The 22,826-nt window shown below is 42.1% G+C and overlaps 2 long non-coding RNA genes across 4 annotated transcripts in view; one reads left to right on the forward strand and one right to left on the reverse strand.

Annotated features, from left to right (window-relative positions):
• The window catches only part of LOC128326373 (uncharacterized), a 77,952-nt gene that overhangs the window by 26,471 nt on the left and 28,655 nt on the right, over nt 1–22,826 (forward strand). For all 3 annotated transcript variants that reach the window (XR_008308008.1, XR_008308007.1, XR_008308006.1), the window contains 2 exons: nt 7,628–7,832; nt 22,369–22,512. This is a non-coding gene — a long non-coding RNA (uncharacterized LOC128326373). The remainder of the gene's footprint in view (nt 1–7,627; nt 7,833–22,368; nt 22,513–22,826) is intronic.
• The window catches only part of LOC128326376 (uncharacterized), a 43,736-nt gene continuing 31,750 nt past the window's right edge, over nt 10,841–22,826 (reverse strand). Inside the window, exons 3-4 of the long non-coding RNA XR_008308013.1 lie at nt 21,191–21,271; nt 10,841–12,000 (exon numbers count right to left, since the gene is read on the reverse strand). This is a non-coding gene — a long non-coding RNA (uncharacterized LOC128326376). The remainder of the gene's footprint in view (nt 12,001–21,190; nt 21,272–22,826) is intronic.

Here is a 22,826-nt window from a genome sequence, read left to right on the forward strand (position 1 = left end):
AATTAATGTGGCTTCCAGCTCTATGTAGCTGAAAATAAGACTAGGAGAATCAGGTTAAAGTTTAATAATGTTTATTATACTGTGAAGCATACTCATCATAAGATGACAATCAAGAATGGCAAGTTATTTCTTACAACAAATTACAGAAATCAACAAAGAGCCACTGAATAAACAAGATGATCGAGACATTAATAAGGAACGAAACTCAATAACGAAGACAAGAAAATATTCAAGAAGATGATAATGTGTAGATAAGGCTAATCTCAAAGTCAAATGACACAATGTCAAACAAAACATATCCTTTGCGCTTCTAGTTGTTGTTTATAAATTAAATTAGCAGCCACATTGGGGCCCAGTCAGGATTTGGCCTGAGGAATATAAGGAAGGATAGTAAACCCGTTCTCCTCAAATGGCAGTCCTGACAAAAATGCCCTCAATGCTGTTTTCCTGAGGAGAAAAGCAAGTGGGTGCTTCCCTCCTGAGGCTAATGGCAACCTTGGGAGCATGGCACAAGAGGAAAAGGTTAAACACCCACTATTTCAACACCACAGTTCCAATCTTGATAAAACAGTAGCTGCAAGGAGGGGAACTGTCAAGAGTGTCAAGGTGACAGTGGCATTTAACTTCTCCCCTTGTGACATGGTCTTGAACTTACTATTTGCCTTGAGAGAGAGGCTCCTTTGGCGCCAATGGCAGCTTTCTTCACAAGGTAAATAACAGCTTTGGAACCAAGGCATAAGGGAAAGGGAAGTAATGTAGTCAAATGAAAATTGGTATTTTCAAGAAGTATAGAAAGGAAAAATATAATGTTATAAGAGCCCCAGTAGCGGCTGGTGTGGGAGCCACTGGGGTGGTGGTGAGAGGCACCTGTATGCATAAACAAGAAGGTGCTTGCCTCCACTCCAGCAGCGTCTGTAAGCTGCTCTGAGCTGCAGCACACCACTCAACACTCCCTGTAGTGGGGGAACGGCTCCACCACTCACCTGGCTTCCACAGAGCTAATACTCCAGAGGTGGTCAGGTGAGTGGCAGAGCCAATCCACCACCGTAGGGAGTGCTGGACACTGCGCTGCAGCTCGGTTGCATTTATGGGCTGGTGACCCAGTGACCACTGGACTTGGTGGCACTGGACTATTTTGTGATCCTTACAACTTTAGAGGAATCACCTTTTTAAAAAATTTGCTTAAAAATGAAATGAATATATGCAGATGTATAGACATATGCAGGTCCTATGCCTATCATATCACATGATTAGCATGATAAATCACCCATGAAAAGTCATAAAAGGAACTACAAAATAAAAAATAAGGTATTAATAAAAAATGAGGTATTCAAAAGCTGAGCAAATTGAAAGGTAGGGCTGAAGACACTGCTCGCTTGGGGTGTCTTCAATCTAGGGCTCTAGTCCTGATTAAAATGGCAGACAGATACTGTATATCCTTATTAAAGTTCAGGACCCACATTTTACTATAAGCTCTATTTATGTATCAGATTAGGAGCAAAACATCTTCTTTTATAATTGAGCTCATGTTCTTATTAATTTTATACAAAATTACCTTATATTTAATGACTCTTGTAATGAGTAATTTTATGGAGCACTCTGATGTAAATGGGAAGAATCTGAGTTCATGAATTAGTTTAAAAGGAAGATTAAACATTTTAAATTAAAAGACACGTGAAGGATTCAACATGTAGTTGAAAGGGATTATAACTTCCCAGTGTAACTCAGAAACAGACATGATTTTTTTCGCTTTTAAATTTTTTATTGGTTTTTACAATATAACAATCTCAAGAAACAGACATGATTGTCAAAATTCAGATGTATCGCAAAACCAGAGTTATACAGGGCAGAGGTTGGCACTCCATTATATCTGAATGTGTGCAACTGCGGTTTCATGGTTAAAGTGACCTGCAGTTTGCCTTGCCAAATTCCAATTTGAAGCTTTGGTTTTCAGTAAGGTTCACCACCAAAACCTGAGGTTTGGCTGCTGAAGTGTTACAATGTAGATGCCGCCATAACAGCAGTACCATGCAGTTTTTGGAACTACAATCATAGAGATGGAGGTGCAGATCTGCCATTCCTGTGGTGCTTCTCGCTGGCCGCCTCTCTGAGCACTCATCCCGCCCCTCCTGTCTCAGATCCAACAAAGCAGATGCCCAGAAACAAGGATATAGCCAGTTCCCATCCCAAGCTTGTCAGTCTGTCAAGCAGCAAAGTAATACATGGGCAATCCCTCTCCCCACTCTGTCCCTTGCTCCCTCTTCCTGGCAAGCAGGAGGGAAAGGGGATAGGATGGCAGTATGGGAAATAAGTTCCTTGCTCCCTGAGAATGAAGCGACAATGTTGTAAGTTCACACGCACGAACACTCTAGGTGGCAACATAAGCAGGGCACCCCACTAGAGTGCCGGGACAGAAACATATGGCAGGGTGAGGATACCCAGGCTTGGGTTTAAAAGGCAGCTCCAACCAGGGATTCTTGAACAGCCAATTTCTATTTTTGTACAGAAAGGTCAGGAAGGCGGGAGGGACAGCACTGCCAACACTGAAAGGGGAGATGGCAACAGATGTTCTTCCTGATCGGAGCGCTCACTCATGAAAGGCCATGGGGACACTCCCTCACAACTCATGAGAAGAACCATCTGTGGGGACAGGGGTGGTAGGCTGAGTTGCTAATAATTTGTGACAACAATCCCCCTTCTCCAACAGACAGCTCTTTCATGAGTGTCAGGCCATGAGGGCTGGACGACGATGCTGATCAACCAGGTTGGGGTACCCCGGCAACTGCTCTTCCTGACTTGGTGACTACCGCCAAGAAGCAATCAAAGCATGCCAGTCTGCCCATTTGGACATGTACACCCTTGCTTGTGACCTGAAATGGCAAACCCGCTCTCCTGCAGTTGCTGAAAATTGGAGCTCCCCTCTCCCTCAATTCCCATTGCCACAGATCTGCACATGCTGCAATGCCAGCCCGAACCTGGGAATTTTGAATGGGAGTAAAGCTCTGTCCCTGCACCAGTGTTTCCCCTGTCTGCACACACAACTAGGCTCTGACACATGGAGTATCTCAATCTTCACAGCGGTTGCAATGAAAAAGTTCTATAGTTAATCAGAGAGAATGGGGGCCTCACACAAGCAGGGACCTCTTTGTTGAGTTAGCTCAACTCTTGAGCGCGCAGTCCAATGGAAGACCAAGGGTGTTTTCCCCTAAGGTCCACCCCACTAGACTAGCCCTCTCATGAGAGTACTAATCTTCCAGCAGCAAGCTACTAGGGGAGCAGGAGTGTGGTTTGGTCTGCATGGACTGCTTTGCCAAGGTGAGCCCTCACAAGAGCATCCTAGGTCACAGTAGGACAACCCCTCTCCCCCAAGGTCCTTTCCCATCCCTAATATACATATCCCCTCCTAGGAAGTCATCAAGCTCCCTTTCCTTTCTGACAGGAAAATAGTTCCCCCCAAGACCCCCTCCCCCAATAAATAGTACCTGTGTAGGACATTTCTGCTATGGGGCTCTTAGGAGGGTGGTGCTGCAATCACTGTCAGAAGCACTGGCATGGCATGGCATTAAATGCCCTTTCCATGCCAAGAGTGGGTGGAAGGTTCAAAAAATGCACAATTGTGCTCGGCACACCTCCTTTAAGATCGTGGCCAATAGCAGTGACTCTGGTGACATGCTGATGCCTTGCCCGCAGTCTGGCAACACAAATGAGCTTGCTGGGATGCAGCCTCAGCAGACCAGGAAGAGGGAGGGGTTCCCCAGTCCTGAAACTGAAGGTTGAACATCTGTGATGTGATTTATGGTTTCAAATTGAAACTGTGGGTTCATCAACCTCCAGATTCATGTTACATGTGAATGTGGCCTTTTTGTTTTCTCCATCAGTTAACTAGTACACTCAATCAAGTAGAGATCTTTATACTCAGAACACCATCTTGTGCTATGGTTTTATTTTGAATACCCTGTTTCCCTGAAAGTAAGACCTACCCCGAAAGTAAGACCTAGCAATAATTTCTGATGTACCGCTAATTGCCCTAGTGCATTTTTGGGGGCTAAAATTAATATAAGACACTGTCTTATTTTCGGGGAAACACGGTAGTTGCACAGATCTTCAAAATTGAGGGAAATGATGTCAGAAAAAGAGTTAAATATCAACAGATATGTAGCTTTTTATCCTGCTTTCTACAGGGAAGAAGGCTTCTGGGATTTGTGTGTGTGTGTGTGTGTGTGTCCTTCTATTAACTTTGTGTTTACAATCTGATACAAATAAAATTCATAGCAAATGGGAGGGAACTCTAGGAAACCCTGATGGGAGATGTGTGTGTGTGTGTGATTGGGTTTTTTTTGTGGGGTTTTTTTTTGGCTGATCTATGTTGTTTCAAGATGGTGACAGCTCAAAATATAGGCAATACCTTTTTGTAACTGATGCGCTTATAGTTAGATACAAACCAAATTTACAGCACAAGGGAAGAGGTCCTAGTTAAGATTCACCAAGTAAAAAGAAGCAGAAAGTAGGTTCTATTAGTTCATCTCAGAATTACTTGGTTTCTATAAGCAACACAGAGAAAAGGTCTAAAATGTATATTTGGGCAGAAGGCATATAGAAAGTATTTGGATAAGCAAAGAATTCACAAAGAACAAAGACCGTGAATTTAGAGGAATTTCACAAAGAGTTGTATACAATTAGTCATGGTTAAGTTCCATTGAAATAACGGAGACAAGTTCGTTGTAACTAATTTACATCCCATTAAGTTTAATGGGACTTACTCGTAACTTCTTTGGAACAAGAAAAGAAAGTGTTTTGTAGTTCTAGTAAAATTATCTGTAAGAAGAAGTTAGGTTGGCCTGAAACATATAAGAACTTGTAACTAGACAGACTTTCTTTGACTCAGGAGATAAAACAGGAAAATGATTAGACAACAGATTAGTGAGAAAATAAGAAGCAATTGCAATTTCACCAATGAGAAAATATATTGATAAATCTTTAACTTTAACACCAAAAAAAAGTAATAGCTGTACAGTTTATAAAACATCTATATATATAATTCTCTTATGGCCGACCCAAAAGAGAACTACGTCCGGATGTGTCCGGATGAGTCTTGATCCCTGGAACCATTGCCTAGGGAGGGAGCGGCAGCAAGCGAGGGAGGCAGGCAGAATTGGCAGACTCAGGAGACAGAGGAAGAAAGGAGGAAAGGCAGAGGGGGAAAGGAGGAACCATTGCCTGGGGAGGGAGCGGCAGAGAAGGAGGCAGGCGGGAATCGGCAGACTCGGGGAACAAAAAGGAAAGGAAAAGGAAAGGAAAGGAACAAAAGGAAAGGCAGAGGAAACTGCCCACAGAGAGGGGGCGGCTGGCGGGTAAATGACGGAAAGGAGAACATCAAATGAAGCCTAAATGGGTAGCAGGTAAGGGACCGTTAAAAACCGTTTGGACTGTGAGGGCACGCTGCTGACATTCCCGCCCCCAAAAGAAAAAAACAGTGCCATTGTTCTGGGCCCCCCACCCCCCCAAACACACCAGCCAGTCTTCCACACCCCACACCATCAAAAACAAACAAACAAACAAACCCTCAGCTCCCAGTCATCCCTTCAAAAACAAACAAACAAACTACCAGGGGATTGCGTGGGCCAGCTGCTGGCAGTCCCCCCCCCCAAAAAACCCAGACAGTCTTCCTGACCCCCCATACAAAAAAAGGGAACCAAAGCCCCAAATCATCCCACCAAAAAAGGGACTGTGTGGGCCAGCATTGCCTACAATGCTGAGAACTGTGAGCACAAACAGCTGCCCTAAAGAAAAAAACCTACATCTGGAACTAAACTAAACTTGTGGGGAGGGGAAGAGTGAGCGAAAGAGTTGTGGGGGGGAGAGAGTGAGTGAGAGAGTTGTGGGGGGGGAGAAAGCAAGAGAGTTGTTGGGGGAGAGCAAGTGAGAGAGTTGTGGGGGGAGAGAGTGAGCAAGAGAGTTGTGGGGGGGGAAGCGAGCGAGAGAGTTGTGGGGGGAGAGTGAATGAGAGAGTTGGGGGACAGTGAGAGAGAGGATTGGGGGGAAAGCGAGTAAGAGAGTTGTTGGGGGAGAGAGTGAGTGAGAGAGTTGTGGGGGGGAAAGCGAGCAAGAGAGTTGTGGGGGGAGAGAGTGAGCAAGAGGGTTTTGGGGGGGAGAGAGCAAGTGAGAGAATTGGGGGGAGAGAGAGAGAGTTGTGGGGGGGAAGCGAACGAGACAGTTATGCGGGGGGGAGGGGAACACGGTGCAATGCACGGCTACAAAGGGAGGATGAGCCAAATGAATTCTCTCAACTAAACCCCCAAAAGTAAATAAACTACTGCACAGATGCTTTGTGAGGGTTCAGCTAGTTATTTTAAAAATCCCTATGAAGTACTTAAGATCTCAGTTAGAATAATATAAATACTTTCATTTCTATCTAAGAATAGCACAGCTAAGTGATGATGATAAACAAAGTATGGATCTTAAATTACAGTGGAGGAAGTAGACCAAGCAATTAAAAACCTTAAAGAGCAATAAAGTATCTGAACCTAATGGCTTTACCTCTGATTTTTTAATAAACGGTTTTGGGATATCTTAGCAAACTCTTTGATGAACGCAATTAATGAAATCCACCAAAAAGTAATGCTTCCATGACCATGGACAGAGGGGAGATTAACTGTAATCCTAAATCGTGGAACAGATAAACATGACATTTTATAGACTAGTTTCCTTATTAAACTATGATTCCAAAATTCTTGCAGCTGTTTTGGCCTAGAGCTGAAATAAGATCATAGAAAAAGATATCAGCATTTGATCACACAGGATTGATGTGTAAAAGGACGGAGTGTGATGTATAATGTTCATAAGACAATATAACAGGGTGCATTAAAAAAAGCATAAGATACCAGGTACACTCATTTTGGGGGTGCTGAAAAAAGCCTTCATAGGTGTGAATTGAGATTTTTAACAGTGTTTTAAAGAGAGTTTTACTGAGATTGTTACTGAGATGCATGGCCAGTCGTTCTATGAGGCAGGTTCAGGTGGTCACCTCAGGCATGGGTGTGAGGAGTAGTGCAGAGGGCAGCAACCCCCGGCCACAGAGTGTGCCATTACCTATCCAGGTGCGGTTATTTCAATAACTTCAAATCATATTGTTCTTGTTTACCCCCCAAATCAAAGCATAATATATCAATAATCTTCACTAATACTAAAAAGGTATACATGAGAATAAGAATGTATTATGAAAAATATATGGCATGTTATTAGACTATAATACAGACTACATTAATTTTACGTGACTCATCATAGACTTAATGCAGTGTTGTATTTAATTTAGTAGAGATTTCTCATTTTCCAATAGGTCTGAACGTAAGAGATAATTGGTTTAAGACAACCATGCAATAGCATCCTTCCATAGAAATTGTCCAAGATATATACAAATAATAATGGAAGGTTTTGAATCTGAAAATAAAAGTAGCTTTTTTCATAACTGAACAAGAATAAGCTAGAAAACTATATTCTGAAAAAGGAAATTGTGAATTATGGTAATTATGAATGTTAATTAAACCAGAGATCCTCTATTATTTCTACTGAACTATATCAAATATTTTCTCACATATTATAACAAAATCCATTACTTTAAAATCAAAAGGTTTGCAGAGCAGCTTTTAAAATGACGCTTGGAGAACAGCCGATGGGAGCTGGGCAGTATCCCGTTCGGCAAAAGCCATCCTTTAAAGTGCGAGGGTGCAAAGGATTCAGATAAAACAGAAGAGGACAGAGCAGTACCGCATAAAGAGCAGACGGGAGACTGTGCCAGCTGGTCAAAGAGTCAAAAGAAAGATAGCGTACATCAGGTGAGAGATTCAGCGTATAGGTGCTTATATGCCAATGCCAGAAGCCTCCGAGCCAAAATGGGTGAGCTGGAGTGCTTGGTGGCTAATGCAGAAATAGATATAGTGGGCATAACAGGAACATGGTGGAAAAGTGAGAACCAGTGGGATACTGTTACCCTGGATATAAACTCTATAGAAAGGACAGGGAGGAGCGCCTTGGAGGTGGAGTAGCACTGTATGTTAAAGAAGGCATAGAATCTAACCAGCTAGAAAACCTGGATGGACTGGAGTCCTTCACAGAAACCCCGTGAGTGACAATACAAGGCCTGAAAGGGAACGTGTTACTGGGGATGTGCTATCACCCTCCTGATCAAAATGCTGACAGTGACTGGGAGTTGCAGCAGGAAATCAGGGAGGCGTCAAGGAGAGGCAGGGCTGTAATCATGGGTGACTTCAATTACCCATACATAGACTGGGTAAATTCACAGTCAGGTCATGACAAAGCGGTGAAATTTCTAAATACGCTAAATGACTGTGCCCTAGAACAGTTGGTCTTGGAACCAACCAGAGAGAAGGCAACCTTGGACTTAATTCTGAGTGGCACCCAGGTTCTGGTGCGGGATCTCAGTGTCATCGACCCTTTAGGGAACACTGATAGTGCCATCAAATTCAGCATACATGTGGGGAGAGAATCACCAAGGAAGTCGAACACAGACATTTTGAATTTCAGAAAAGGAAACTTCTCTAAAATGAGGAGGATGGTGAAAAGGAAGCTGAAAGGGAAAATCAGGAGAGTCACTTCGCTCCAGAGTGCATGGAGTTTACTCAAAACCACAGTAGTAGAAGCCCAGTTAGATTGTATATCCAAAAAGAGGAAAGGTACCACTAAGTCCAGGAAGATGCCAGCATGGCGAACGGGTACTGTCAAGGAAGCCATAAAAGGGAAGAAGATTTCCTTCTGAAATTGGAAGGCCTGTCCAAATGAAGAGAACAAAAAGGAACACAAACTCTGCCAAAAGAAATGCAAGACAACAATAAGGGAGGCGAAAAGAGAGTTTGAGGAACATTTAGCTAAAAACATCAAGGGGAATAACAAAAACTTCTTTAAATACATCAGAAGCAGGAAACCTGCCAGGGAGGCAGTTGGACCTTTGGATAATGAGGGAGTGAAAGGGATTATTAAGGAGGATATGGAGGTTGCAGAGAAGCTAAATGAGTTCTTTGTGTCCGTCTTCACGGCAGAGGATACTGAGCATATACCTGTTCCTGAACCAGGCTTTTCGGGAATGGCGGCTAAAGAACTGAGCCAGATAGAAGTGACGAGAGATGATGTTCTAAACTGTGGAAAAACTGAAAACTAACAAATCACCAGGGCTGGATGGCATCCATCCAAGAGTCCTCAAAGAACTCAAATGTGAAATTGTTGACCTCCTTGCTAAAATATATAACTTATCCCCGTAATCTGGTTCTGTACCAGAGGACTGGAGAGTAGCAAATGTAACACCGATTTTCAAGAAGGGATCTGTGGTGATCCGGGAAATTACAGGCTGGTTAGCTTAACATCCGTTCCAGGCAAATTGATGGAAAGCCTCCTCAAGGATAAAATTGTAAAGCACATAGAAGAACAGGCCCTGCTGAGAGTGAACCAGCATGGGTTCCGCAAAGGTAAATCTTGCCTGACCAACCTTTTGGAGTTCTTTGAGAGTGTCAACAAGTGTGTAGATCAAGGTGCTCCAGTTGACATAGTATACCTGGACTTCCAAAAAGCTTTTGACAAAGTTCCTCATCAACGACTCCTGAGGAAACTTAGCGGTCATGGGATAAGGGGACAAGTACATGTGTGGATTGCTAACTGCTTGAAAGACAGGAAACAGAGGGTAGGTATAAATGGAGAGTTTTCGCATTGGAGAGAAGTAAGAAGTAGGGTCCCCCAGGGATCTGTACTGGGACCGGTGCTTTTTAATTTATTCATAAATTATCTAGAAGCAGGGGTAAGCAGCGAGGTGGCCAAATTTGCAGATGATACCAAACTCTTTTGGGTAGTGAAATCCAAAACGGATTGTGAGGAGCTCCAAAAGGATCTCTCCAAACTGGGTGAGTGGGCGACAAAGTGGCAAATGCGGTTCAGTGTTGGCAAGTGTAAAGTGATGCACATTGGGACGAAGAACCCCAACTTCAAGTATTTGCTGATGGGATCTGAGCTGTCAGTGACTGACCAGGAGAACGATCTTGGGGTCGTGGTGGACAGCTCATTGAAAGTCTCGACTCAATGTGCGGCAGATGTAAAAAAGGCCAATTCCATGCTAGGGATCATTAGGGATTGAAAATAAAACTGCCAATATTATAATGCCCTTATACAAAACTAGGTGCGGCCACACCTGGAGTACTGCGTACAATTCTGGTCACCACATCTAAAAAAAGGATATTGCTGAACTGGAAAAGGTGTAGAAGCAGGCAACCAAGATGATCAAGGGCCTAGAGCACCTTTCTTGTGAGGCTAGGCTACAACACCTGGGGCTATTTAGTTTAGAAAAAAGATGACTGCAGGGAGACATGATAGAGGTCTATAAAATCATGCATGGTATGGAGAAAGTGGACAGAGAGAAATTCTTCTCCCTCTCCCTTAACACTAGAACCAGGGGTCATCCCATGACATTGATTGCCAGGAAATCTAGGACCAGCAAATGGAAGTACTTTTTCACACAACACATAATCCACTTGTGGAATTCTCTGCCACGAGATGTGGTGACAGTCAACAACCTGGATGGCTTTAAGAGGGGTTTGGATAACTTTATGGAGGAGAGGTCTATTGACGGCTACTAGTCGGAGGGCTGTAGGCCACCTCCAGCCTCGGGGGCGGGGTGCCTCTGGGTACTAGTTGCGGGGGAGTAACAGCAGGAGAGAGGGCATTCCCTCAACTCCTGCCTGTGGCTTCCAGCAGCATCTGGTGGGCCACTGTGCGATATGGGATGCTGGACTAGATGGGCCTTGGGCCTGATCCAGCAGGGCTCTTATATTCTTATGTTCTTATGCCCTATTTGCTTCAAGATTAATCATTGGTAAGTATTAGAAGGTAAGAACTGAACCAAGTAAAACTGAATGGCTTAGAACATTCTAGGATTTACTTACCTTGGCTAAACTTAAAAGCTTGAGAAAGATAGTTATAATACCAAACTGTAAGAGACAGCTTTTATGTTATATATTGAACAATCTGAAGCTGAATCCAACAAGACAGAAGTACTTATTGTGGGAGATCAAAACTTAGGAAGTGGTTTGGATCTGCGTGTTCTGGATGTGGTTACACTTCCCTGGGGAAAAACAGGTACATGGTCTGCGAGAACTTCTGGAGCGAAACTTCTCCCTGGTTTCTCAGACTGAAATACAAAGTGGTGGTTATAAAGTCCTGAAAGGCTTGCGTCCAAGGTATTTAATAGCAATAGCAATAGCAATAGCACTTACATTTATATACCGCTCTATAGCTGGAAGCTCTCTAAGCGGTTTACAATGATTTAGCATATTGCCCCCCAACATTCTGGGTACTTAAGAGAACGCCTTCTTCTTCATGGACCCCTGCCACCTATTAAGATAATCAGGAGAGGTCAGGGGATAATCGGGAGGATAATCAGGTTGTCATTGGCTCGTTTGGTGGTGACCCAAAACTAGGCCTTTTCTAGGTTTGTCCCAGGACTTTAGAACATGCTCCCAAACAAAATTAAAGCCTCCCCATCTCTGGATTATTTTAAGAAAATTTTGAAAACTTTTTTGAAAAATTTTAAATCAGACTTTTAGTCCACACCTGTAAAGTTTTAAGGTTATTTTTATCTATATTTTTAACTGTTTTAATTGATTTAGTGTTTAATGGTTTTTTGTGCTTTAAAACTGTAAATTGTCCAGAGATTTGTATATGGGCGGTATAAAAATGCACTAAATAAGTAAGTAAATACGTTAGATATTGTAGCAAATAATGCTATATGTTGTACTGTTTACAAGTAAACTAGAATTTGCTTGAGAACTTTCTCCTCAGATTTGTAGTAGATTTGCAGTAGAACATTCTTCCTTGCCCCTAATACATCAGTCACTCAGACTTTGTGTTTAAAAACCAGAACCTCTGGCTCCAAAGAATTTCCTTAGCTTTTCAGCAGTTTCTGTCCTCTCAGTATCCCATTTCCAGCTGCAGACTTCTCCAATACTGCAGAGGGAAAACATGAAAACTTAGAATGGGAAAACATCAAAGAGCAAATGGCATATTACAAATAGAACAGTTTATATTCCATGAACTCATAATTATACCAGTTAACTAACAGAGTTGGCATTGTGCCCAGTAAGTTCAGCATCCTGAGTATTTCAGTTTTAATTTTTTTTAAAAAACAACACCATTTAGTTTCAATTTATTTCCAACATGTATGTTCCACCTTTCAACCTTGCAAAGGTGATTATTGCAAAGACCTTGCAGTGTACAATTCTATCCACATAAGCAACATCAACAATCAAAAACATGCCCATTAAAAACACACAGTACAGCACCCAATGCTAGAAGCAGCATCAAAATAGTTACAGAGATTGATTTATTGCTGGCCAACGCCATGTGAAAATGAACCAGCTTGGCTTGGGTGCCTAAAAGACTAGCTTCCAGAGAACCACCTCTGAAAAAGGTATTCCATCATCAGGATTCCAACACAGATAGAGCTAGCTTCAGTTTCCAGGGGTCCTTAGCAAAGTGCCCTCCATGTACCCTCTCCTACCTGGCTGTTCCAAGAAAGTCACTCCACCATTGCCACATGAAGCCCTAGGCACACAGCAGGCCTCAAGAATCAGCTGTGGGACCTTCTGAGACTCTTTCACCCTTAGCAGCTATCTGCACATGGTGGCCCTGACCACAGAGAACGCTCTATGCTTGGTAGCCACCTGGAACAGCACCTCTGATGAAAATGAGTGAACATACAGGTTCAGGCAGGTGGGCAGTTCTTCTGCCTTTGGAACTACAAGAAAAGCCCTTACCATCACTAAGAAAAGGAGAATACATTGAAATAAAATCCATTCACATTACACATGCCACAGAATTGGTGCAAAGGGTGGATTAATTTTGTTTCTTTTAGCACAGCATGTGCATAGCTTTGGTCACCATACATGACTCACCATACATTACTTTTCCAAAATGCATTTAAAACTCCTCTCAAGTCATTGATATTTCTTTGCTCCTATAACAGCCCTTGGGAAACTCATCTAGGATTTTACTCCTAATAAATTTTCTTCTGATCACTAGCCAGCAATGTATTAATGAACCACTCATAGCCATTAGATCTTATTCCAAGAGTCTTGTACCTTTCTCTCACAACTGTATTAATTCTCTTAAGATGGTGGTATCAATTATCATCATCAACACCATGGTGAACACATGAAACTGCCTTGTACTGTATTGAGTCACTCCATTTAGCCCAGTGTTGACTGTTCTAACTGGCAGTGGCTTTCAGGCAGAGGTTTTTCCTAGGCCAATGACCCCTAATCCTTTTAATGTGAGATGCCAGAACCCAAACCCCTCTACAAATTCCTGACATGCCTTGCTGACAACTTCCTCTTCTTTCAGAAGGTGGAGGAAGAAACAAGGAACTGGCTGTCCTTGTCTTGCCCATAACCAACAAGGATGACAAGCTGGTCAATGTGACTGAAGGAGGGTTGAGTTTGGGGTGACCATGGCAAAATGGCCATATAATGGAAAGTTAAAGGTGAACAAATTCAAAGCTGTAACTTGGATTTCAGGAAAACTTATTTTGATAAGCTCAGAGAAGCACTTTGTAAAATTCCATGGCTGAATAAACTAACAGGAACAAGTGCCCAACATGAGAGGACTTCAACAAGTGCAGTCACAATCAATTCCAATGAGAAACAAAAATGGGAGGTGCCTAAAACAGCCAAAGAGTAGGGGTGTGCACGAAAAGATTTTTTGTGATTCGATTTGTACCCAAATCGAAACACCCCCGTTTCGATTTGTGTCCGAATCTGACCCATCCGAATGAGCCCAGATTCGATTTGGATCCAAATTTATTCGAATCCGAATCGATTTGGATCGGAAAAATGGGTCGTGGGGTCAAAAGAGTGGGGTGGGGTGGTAGTGCCTAATGGGTGGAGGCTACCACACCAATTTACAAAAAAAATGGGCAAAGGGTTGATTTAAATTTTTTTTTGAAGTTTATGTGTCTTTAAGATTTTTTTTTTTTTTTTTTTTGCTATTAGCAGTAGCAAATGAGAGTGGATTCATGGTTTCTCATTGAAAATCTCATATGCAACCAGAGAATCTACACTCAGAACACTTCCAAAACAACAGAACCAAGTACACCATGGGTTATCAAGCCATGGTGGTGGTTGGCACCCTATGTTCACTATGCCACCACTCTCTCTGGGCCACCCAAGTGCCCCACATGTGCAATTCTGGGGCTGCTGAAACCTCCATTCTTCACTATGGGGGGAAAGAGTAAACTTCACTTCAAAAATCAAATAATATTGAGCCCTTTGCCCAATCACTCTGAAACCTAGGTGGTAGCAGGCACCCATTGGGGCACTACCACCCAACCCACTCTTCCCCCTCCAAAATAACATCAACATCACACATCTACAACACCTGCAGAGCTTTGCAAAGAACAAGTTTTGGTCATGCACATTCACATCCACCCCAGAAATGCAATTTATCCACACACAAGAGTGTGAAACAACAACTAACAACAAACACCACACATAAATTTTTAAATTCAATTGCTGCAACCCCAAAGCCCATGCTCCCCTGCTGCAACCCCAGACCCTGTGCTCCCCTGCTGCCACCCCAAAGCCCCACGCTCCCCTGCTGCCACCCCAAAGCCCCGCGCTCCCCTGCTGCCACCCCAGACCCCGCGCTGCGCTCCCCAACCCAAGACCCCGCGCTCCCCTGCTGGCCAATCTGCAGGCTGGAAGGGCCGGAAATTCAAACATATGTCAAAACTCAAAATGGAGACTGAAGGAGAAAGATTTTTTGTGATTGCAAAATGGAGTTCCAAAACAGCCAAAACAACAAAACGTTTTGTATCCAAAGCAGGGACGTTTTGTTTTGGCTACAAAATTTTCTGTTTTAAGCACTGGGTGTTTTGTTTTGGCTACAAAACAGCCGAAACGGCCTGTTTTGTGCACAAAACGTTTTGTATCTGAAATGAAATGCACATCCCTACCAAAGAGGCTGCACAAACACCCTAATGATGAACTAAACATTTTTAAAAGGATGTTAATAAGAAACACAATGAAGGACAAGTCAGCAAGGATTGATAAAGATAAGTAGCCCAGGCTTGTAGGGACAGTGTCTGGAAAGTTAAAGCTCAGAACGAGGTGAGGCTGGCGAGGGATACTAAGAGCAACAAAAAGGGATTTTTCAGGTATGTTCAAAATAAGAAGAAGAGGAAGGAAATGGTAGGCCCATTGCTCGGTAAGGATGGTGGAACTTTAAGGGATGACAAAGAGAAGGTCAGCTCCTATTTTGCCTCAATCTTTTCCCAAAAGGGAAACAGTGTGCAACTTCACATAAGCAGCCTCACAAAAGTTAATGGTGTGGGTTCAAGACTGGTGAGGAGTTGGTCCTGAAACATCTACGTATTTTAAATGAGTTCAGGGCTGGATGAATTGCTCCTAGGGTACTAAAACAACTTGCTGATATACTCTCAGAACTTCTATCTATAATATTTCAGAAATCCTGGAGAATGGTTGAGATGCCACAGGACTGGAGATGAGCTAATGTTGTCTCAGTCTTCAAAAAGGGAGGAAAGGGGAATTTGGGAAACGATGGACTAGTCAGTTTGACTTTGATGATAGGAAAGATACTAGAAAAGATTATAAAGCAGTCAGTCTTGATAGCCACACAATTATTAGTAGAAACAAGACAGCATGTATTTCTCTATAACAAATCCTTCTAGACTAGTCTTCACACTCCCTCACTCTTGAGCGGATTATTAGTTTAGCAAATTGTGGGAATGCAGTAGACCTAATTAATCTGGATTTCAGAAAAGTACTTGATGAAGTTCCCCATGATATTTTGGTTACCAAAATGGTCAGATTTATTTATTTATCATATTTATCATATTTTATACCACCTGATATGTACATTTCTAGGCGGTGTATGCGAGCTAGATGATATTGCCATCAAATTGATTCACAATTGGTTGCACAACTATACTCAAACTGCCTCAGTGGCACCTTATCAAACTGGACGGAAGTTTCACATGAGTGCTAAAGAGATCTGTCTGGGGTTGGTACTCTTCAAAATTTTTATCAATGACTTCACCTTAGATGAAGCTACGGTGGGAATAAACAGATATGCAGATGACATAACTCAGAGAAACAACTAACACTTCAAAAGAGAGGAAGAAAATTCATAATGATCTTTACAGAATTGAAAACTGAGCTGAAATTAACAAAGGTCTGCACTTAGGAAAAAAATTAAATACTTGGGCATTGAAAGGGGGATACCAGGCTTGCAAGTAGTCTATCTGAAAAGAATCTTGGGCTTGAAGTAGATCACAAGTGGATCATGAGTCAGCAAAGTGATGCAGCAAAAGAGCTTTTTTAAAAGGCTGATGCACGTTCGAACTGCATTAAGAGAACTATAGTTTGCACATCACAAAGCAACAGTTTTATTTTATTCCTCACTAGTCAGACCTTAAATCAGACCTTGTCTGCTGTACTGTGTTCAGTTCTGCACATTACTCTTTAAGAAGGATATAGACAAATTGGAACAGGTTCAGAGAACAAAAAAAGATGGAAAACAAACCCTATGAGAAAGGTTAAAGGAGGCTAGAGAAGAAAAAACTGAAGCAGGAAAGGATGGCCAGGTTCATATGTAACACAAAACTGTAGGTCCCTTTACCTCTGGTTTCACTAACCAAATGAACGAATGTGGCAAGCTGCAGTTAAAGGAAAAAAATGGAACCACAGTTTCCCTCCCCAAAGTCCATTTGTCACCTTCGGTTATCTCTAAGTTTCCTCGTCCCAACCTCTGGTTTGGCAGTGCCAGTGTTACATCCAAATGCTGGAACCTCTGTTAGCCTTTTCTGCAACCGGAGTTGAGGGAAGAAGCTCCTCCCTCGCTCCGGCTACTATTGGCAGTGCAGGCTGTCCTTCAGGAAAGATGGAAGCCCACACAGCCAGTTCCCTCACCTCTCTGCAGTCTCACTGACTACAGAGAGGCCCCTTGGCTTCTCTCCCCAATGTCTGAATGTTGACAGGAGAGTGGGTGGAGGGAGATGCAGAACCACGGGTCTATTGGATCCATGCTTCCATGTTAAGTCTGAATGTGGCCAATAGCACTCTTCAAATACCAGGAGGGCATTAAGGTTTTCTACAGAAGAGGTAGAATTCAGCTGAACATTAGAAGAAACTTCTTAATCATATGTGACAAAGGAATTACCTAAGTGGGTGGTGGGCTTTCCCTTGCTAGAGGTCTTCTGTTGTGGATGCTGTAGTTCTGGATTTCCTGCATTGACCAGAAGTCTGGTCTACAAGGCCCCTTCTGGCTCGATGATTCCATTAAGTAACCATTGTATTATGTTAACTATTCCTGAGCTATACTTAGTTTTTGGTTGCCCTCCCTTAGGACTAAGTTTACTGAAAACTTAGGAGTTTTCAGTAAACACATAGAAGAGACAGCTAGTTACATGATTATCTACTTATTTTAGATGGCAGTCTTTGGGACAAAATGTGTACTATTATTATAATGAGAAGTTGAAACAGCGTGCTGACTAACTTATATTTTCATATTTTACTTAAGTGGCCTAGCCACAATTTGATCTCCTTCCTTGTACAGATGTAGTATCTGTCATGTTTTCCATTTGTGAATGTGGGTGGGTTTTTCCTCCTTTGTTGGTCCAATCTTATCAAATCAAGCCCAAAATCCAATTAATAACTCATGATGCCCCAAATCCATGCTGCTGGTGAACAACCACACCATGCAGCTCATTAGAGTAAGTGAATTAAAAGAGCATCTGAGCAGGTATCTGGTGTGTGTCTCAGTTCATTCTTCCATAATAAACTATGTTCTCCCCCTCATTCATTTGTCAGTCATAGGAACTAAAGATTATTATTTTCTGTATGTACGTGACACCAGCAATTTACAAAGCCTGTTGGCCAGAAAATCAGGTTAGAATGACAGAGCAAGAAATTAAGCAGAAGTCTGATGTAATTAGCTACAACAATCAGTGCTCTAATTTCTGATTTATTGTTTCCTGTTTTCTGCTGCACTCAACCCATGCATACTGTATGTGCTTCATATAGGTCAAACAATTGCCTTATCAGTCCCAGTAAAATCAAAAGGTCACAGTTAACAATATTTATTTAAACATGCAGGAAGCTTATCCTGCAGTTAAAAAACTGCTATTACTAATAGTTTGTTGGCACTGCTCCCCCATTTCAAAAAGGCCCAAAGCCCTAGAACCAACAAGAAAGTGGCTGGGTGTGGGGGTGGAAATCAGATTTCCGATTCTCCAGCTATATAGGAGCTCCGTTTTGTTTAATACTGTAATTAAAAATTAAAATAAAAAGAAGTCTCTGAACATCTGCTTAGAAACAATGGGCACATGGTGTGCTTTTGCATTAACTGTGAAGCCTTTTTCAGTTGTAAGCCAAGTTTTGATCCTACTGAGATCAGCAAGAGTTTGCCACAGACTTCAATGGGATTAAGACTTGGCTGTATAACTCTCTATTGGCTGCCACTTTTGCTTTATACATCATTTGAGGTTTTTGGACAACACTATCATTTGTGGTAATCCAGAGCTGTTCGTAAACTGTTGTTATATAATCGTTACAAATCCTTTCTAATACAAATAGCTGTACTTTTTTTCAGACTACAGTTTTTATAGCCTGGAAGAAATCTCCCCAAGAATATTCATTTAACTGGGACTATATTCATGGGGGCACAACAGTGTTAGGGAATCTATCTTCAGCTTTTAAATGATGGGCACAGATCTGGGATATCCCTTAACCAACTGCCTTAAAGACAATACTGTAAAGGCCAAAGTAGGGCTAAATGGTCAGGTTTTGGCTCACAGTGCAAAAATAAAAATAAAAATGTTCCACATAATAGGATGGATCCAGACCTGAGTGCACAGAATGAAGTTTGCACAAGTCATCTCTCTCACCTTTTACTCTCCACTATGCAGTCCCCTGAGAACAAAAGCTGCTCCTGAGCCTATAGCCTAAGAATGTCTTACTTGCCCCTGTACAGGCATTATGCCAGCCATGCACAGAGTACCTATAGAAGGAGAAAACGGGCATATGCTGGCAAGCCACAGCCCCACACTGACTTGCTCCCAGGTGTTTCTAAATTAATCTAAATTTGGAGATACTTGAGGGCATGGCTAGGAGTGCGTTTGCGTGGGACATGTCTAACTGGCCTTTTGATCTTCACTTTATGATGTGTTAACAGCAGAAGGTAGGAGAAGCATAGGGCTTCGGAAGCACACTCCACTGATTTCAGTGACTTACTTTCTAGTAAATATATTTCAGATGGCAACAATTTATACCATATTGGGAAATCTACTTCTGTAATATGTAATTTGCATATTACAAAGCCTGGAGCACCAGGCTTTGAGGGATGCCAGAGGTGTTGGTTTTCTTCAAAATTGGACATTCAGATTGAAAGGCAGGATGGCATTATGACTGGTGGACTGTTGGCTGACACCCTGACCAGTGTTCCCTCAAAGGCGTGCACACACTCACAAGTTTATGGCCGCTCAGGTAATTTTAGATCCCACTCGGGTTGAATCCGGAAGGCCTCATCTGAATGCACATGTGCACACACACACACTGCCTTGATACTGCCGCCCAAAACAAAACCCATTCTGCACATGGATGAAAAAAGTGAGAGAGAACACTGATCCTAACTAACCCTATATGATGCTTCTAACAACCGTGTGCACTCAGCACTAGTCCCCACACTCCTGAAGCGTGGGTGTTCTTGCAAGTACATGACTATGCTTTGGCAGCACTGGCTCTAGTGTGGGGCCTAGCACCGTCTGTGCTCTTCTGTTACTATTATGAATAGGCTCTGCACCAGAGCAGCATTTGTCCTCAACAACTTTTATTTGAAGACCAAACAAGAATAAAATGGAACAGGAACAAAGACTTAGAACCAACAGGTCTGCAGCTGTCTGCTAAAGGTAAGCGGGCTGAATCTCAGCTTACCTTCTAACCAAGAAGAACCTCACAACCAGGAAGCGCTTCTTAAAGCTACAGAAACAGGGGCGTAGCAAGGTTGAACTGGGCCCAGAGACAAGATTTTAAAATGGGCCCTCCCTCACTGAAGCTCAGCTCATGAAGTAAAGAAATCTTAAATGAGGCTGAATAGTGGTAACTAACAAAAAGCATAGTAAAATTTATTCCACAATAGAACAATATCCTAAATTATTTTTTAAAAGGTCTTGTAAATTGTGGACGATGCAAGTCATTTAATGGTACGAGAGAAAGACATGCTGTTCTGGTAGCTCCTGGTCTTAACACTCACATCAATTTCGGAGGATGAATACAACTGAAGGAGGCCCGGGTGGGTGCACAGCTGGGGGAGTCAGTCATGTGACTTTCCTCTGGGGGGCCCCCAAGGCAGGGGGCCCCCAGACAACTGTCTCCCCTTGCCCTATTAAAGTTACGCCCCTGTACAGAAACTGATTGCACAAATTGTTCGATACACCACAGTTAGAAGTATGCAGCAACATTAAGATGTCAGCCATTGCATATAATGAGGCATTATGCTTTATAGAAGTCATCAATCATTCTATGGAGAAAGCAAAATGCATTCTGATAATTAAGATGAACAACACACACACACACACCAGTTATTAAAGCTACTCGGGATTATAGAGATGTGCAGACCTGACAAGTGGCCCATTTCCCCCTGTTTGTCTTAGGTTACATGCACATTATATAATTTTTGCTTCTAATCAATGGTTATATCTGTGCCCAGAAAAAGCCAGTCCTTTTCCCTCAGAGGTGGCTTAAAACTGATCCCCTCTTCCAAAATATTGCCCCTAATTTGCCTTCCAGTTAACTATGGGTGGAAACCACAAGTTTCATTTTGCCTTTCTGATTTAATAATTTAATACTAATATTCCCTCCATTATTAGTTTTACTGGGAAACCAAGGAGCAAGTTGGCGGAGTCCAGCTGTGACCCCGGGGCAGGAACTTTCTGCCTCCTGTCACCTTCTGACAGTTTATGCTGTTAATTACCTCAATCAACTGGAGGACAAGCACCTCTCTGTCTGCCAGCTGGCAGGCCGGGCCTCCGAAAACTGGCAGCCTGAAGATTTAAAACCTGTAACAAAGGACTGTTAATGTAAACAGTTTATTGAATAATGCACACAGGCAATGGTAGACCCACCTCAGTAATCAAAGGTAGGCTCTGCTATCAGGATGTTCTGTCTCCTTCACAGTCACTCTTCTGAAAGGAAGAAGGGAGGTTCTAAAGTGAAAGAAGGCCCATATTAAAGGAGAGTCGTAATTGAGCACGCCAAGGACATATTAAGCTGATGTGTACAATTTATAAGGCAGCATTTTAATTCATTAATGGTTATGGTTAAACTGAAAATGGTCTTTAAGGGTTTTTTAATACAACATTTGTATTGCAAGTTTACTGAATGGGTCTGTTTCAGCAATAATTGCAAAGCAACTCATGCCAATAAAATAAAAACTGGATTAAATAAAATCGGGACCTTAAAAGTGATGATTTTCTTATTTAGCAGGGGGAGAACAATTGGCCCTAACCAACCCCAGCACAGCATAACTTCAGTGGCTGTTGCTGGTTACCTTATATTTCTTTTTAGACTCTTAAGTCCTTTTGGGACAGGGAACCATCTTTTTTTCTTACTTACTTAATTATTTCTCTAAAAACTGCTTTGAGTACTTTTGTTGAAATTGAGTACTGTACTTAATTGAGTACATTATATAAATATTCACTGTAGCAGTAGTCCAGTCTGTCAAGCCTCATTGAAATTCATGATATATAATGAATTGTATAAAAGGATAGCAAATGGTATTTATTTGTCCTCATCCAGAGTGTGGAGTGTACTTCTGTGTGCACAAACAACCTCCTGTGTATCCATTCACTTTAGTGGAAAGCTCAAAGGAATACTCATAAGGCTACCTTTAATTGAAGGGAACGGGAAAATGCCTCTAATGCCTCAAACAGCCATGCCTCAAAGACTGCAGTTCTGAAAATGTTGGCTAGTACTAGTGTGCTGCAAAAGGGACCTCAACATGGCAGGCATGCTTACAGAATGCAGGATGCATGCCATGTTGGATGCATCCTGCACTCTGACTCTCTGGGTAAAGTCAATGGGTGGCTTCACATGAACAACAGCAAGTACAACTCAGCCAGCTGCCAGTTCCCAGCAAGCACAAGTTCTGTGCATTTCGTGATGTCTCAATCCAAATATTTATTTGAAAAACTAGATTTGCAACAAGAACATTGTGTATTAGAAGGGTTCTTTTTGTGCTATAGCATGCATTTGCTTCGAATCCAAGCTTGTGTTCACTTTGTGTTAAATTTTAACCTATCAGCAGGAGATCTGTTGCTGAAAGGAAGGATCATAACCATGCTGTAAATTTTGGAGCACAACTCAATTGAGACAAGCCTGACTTGACAATTTCCATCCTGATGCAATTCTGAGAGGCAGCTGACTCTTCTTGGGATTCAAAACCTGAGTAAGCTTAACACAATCACATTTCAATTCACAAGAAACAATTTATTTTTTAAAAATTGTTAAAAGAAGTTGATGGAGGGGGGCAGAAGGGTCAAATCACTTTGAGAAGCATGGTTATTTTATATAATTATAATAAAGTCTCTGGTATAAAACATATGCTACAGTTAAGTAAGAGAATAAAAAAATCCCAGATGTCAGCATGGCTATATAGCAGTGTCAAGAAACTATCCAAGGCAAGAACATTTCCTTTTAAAAGTAAAAATTTTGCCAAATAAGAACAACTGGAAAGTGTCTAAACTGTGGCAAAACAAGCTT

Source organism: Hemicordylus capensis, chromosome 5, assembly GCF_027244095.1.
Source record: "Hemicordylus capensis ecotype Gifberg chromosome 5, rHemCap1.1.pri, whole genome shotgun sequence".
In the NCBI taxonomy this organism is placed as follows: domain Eukaryota; kingdom Metazoa; phylum Chordata; class Lepidosauria; order Squamata; family Cordylidae; genus Hemicordylus; species Hemicordylus capensis.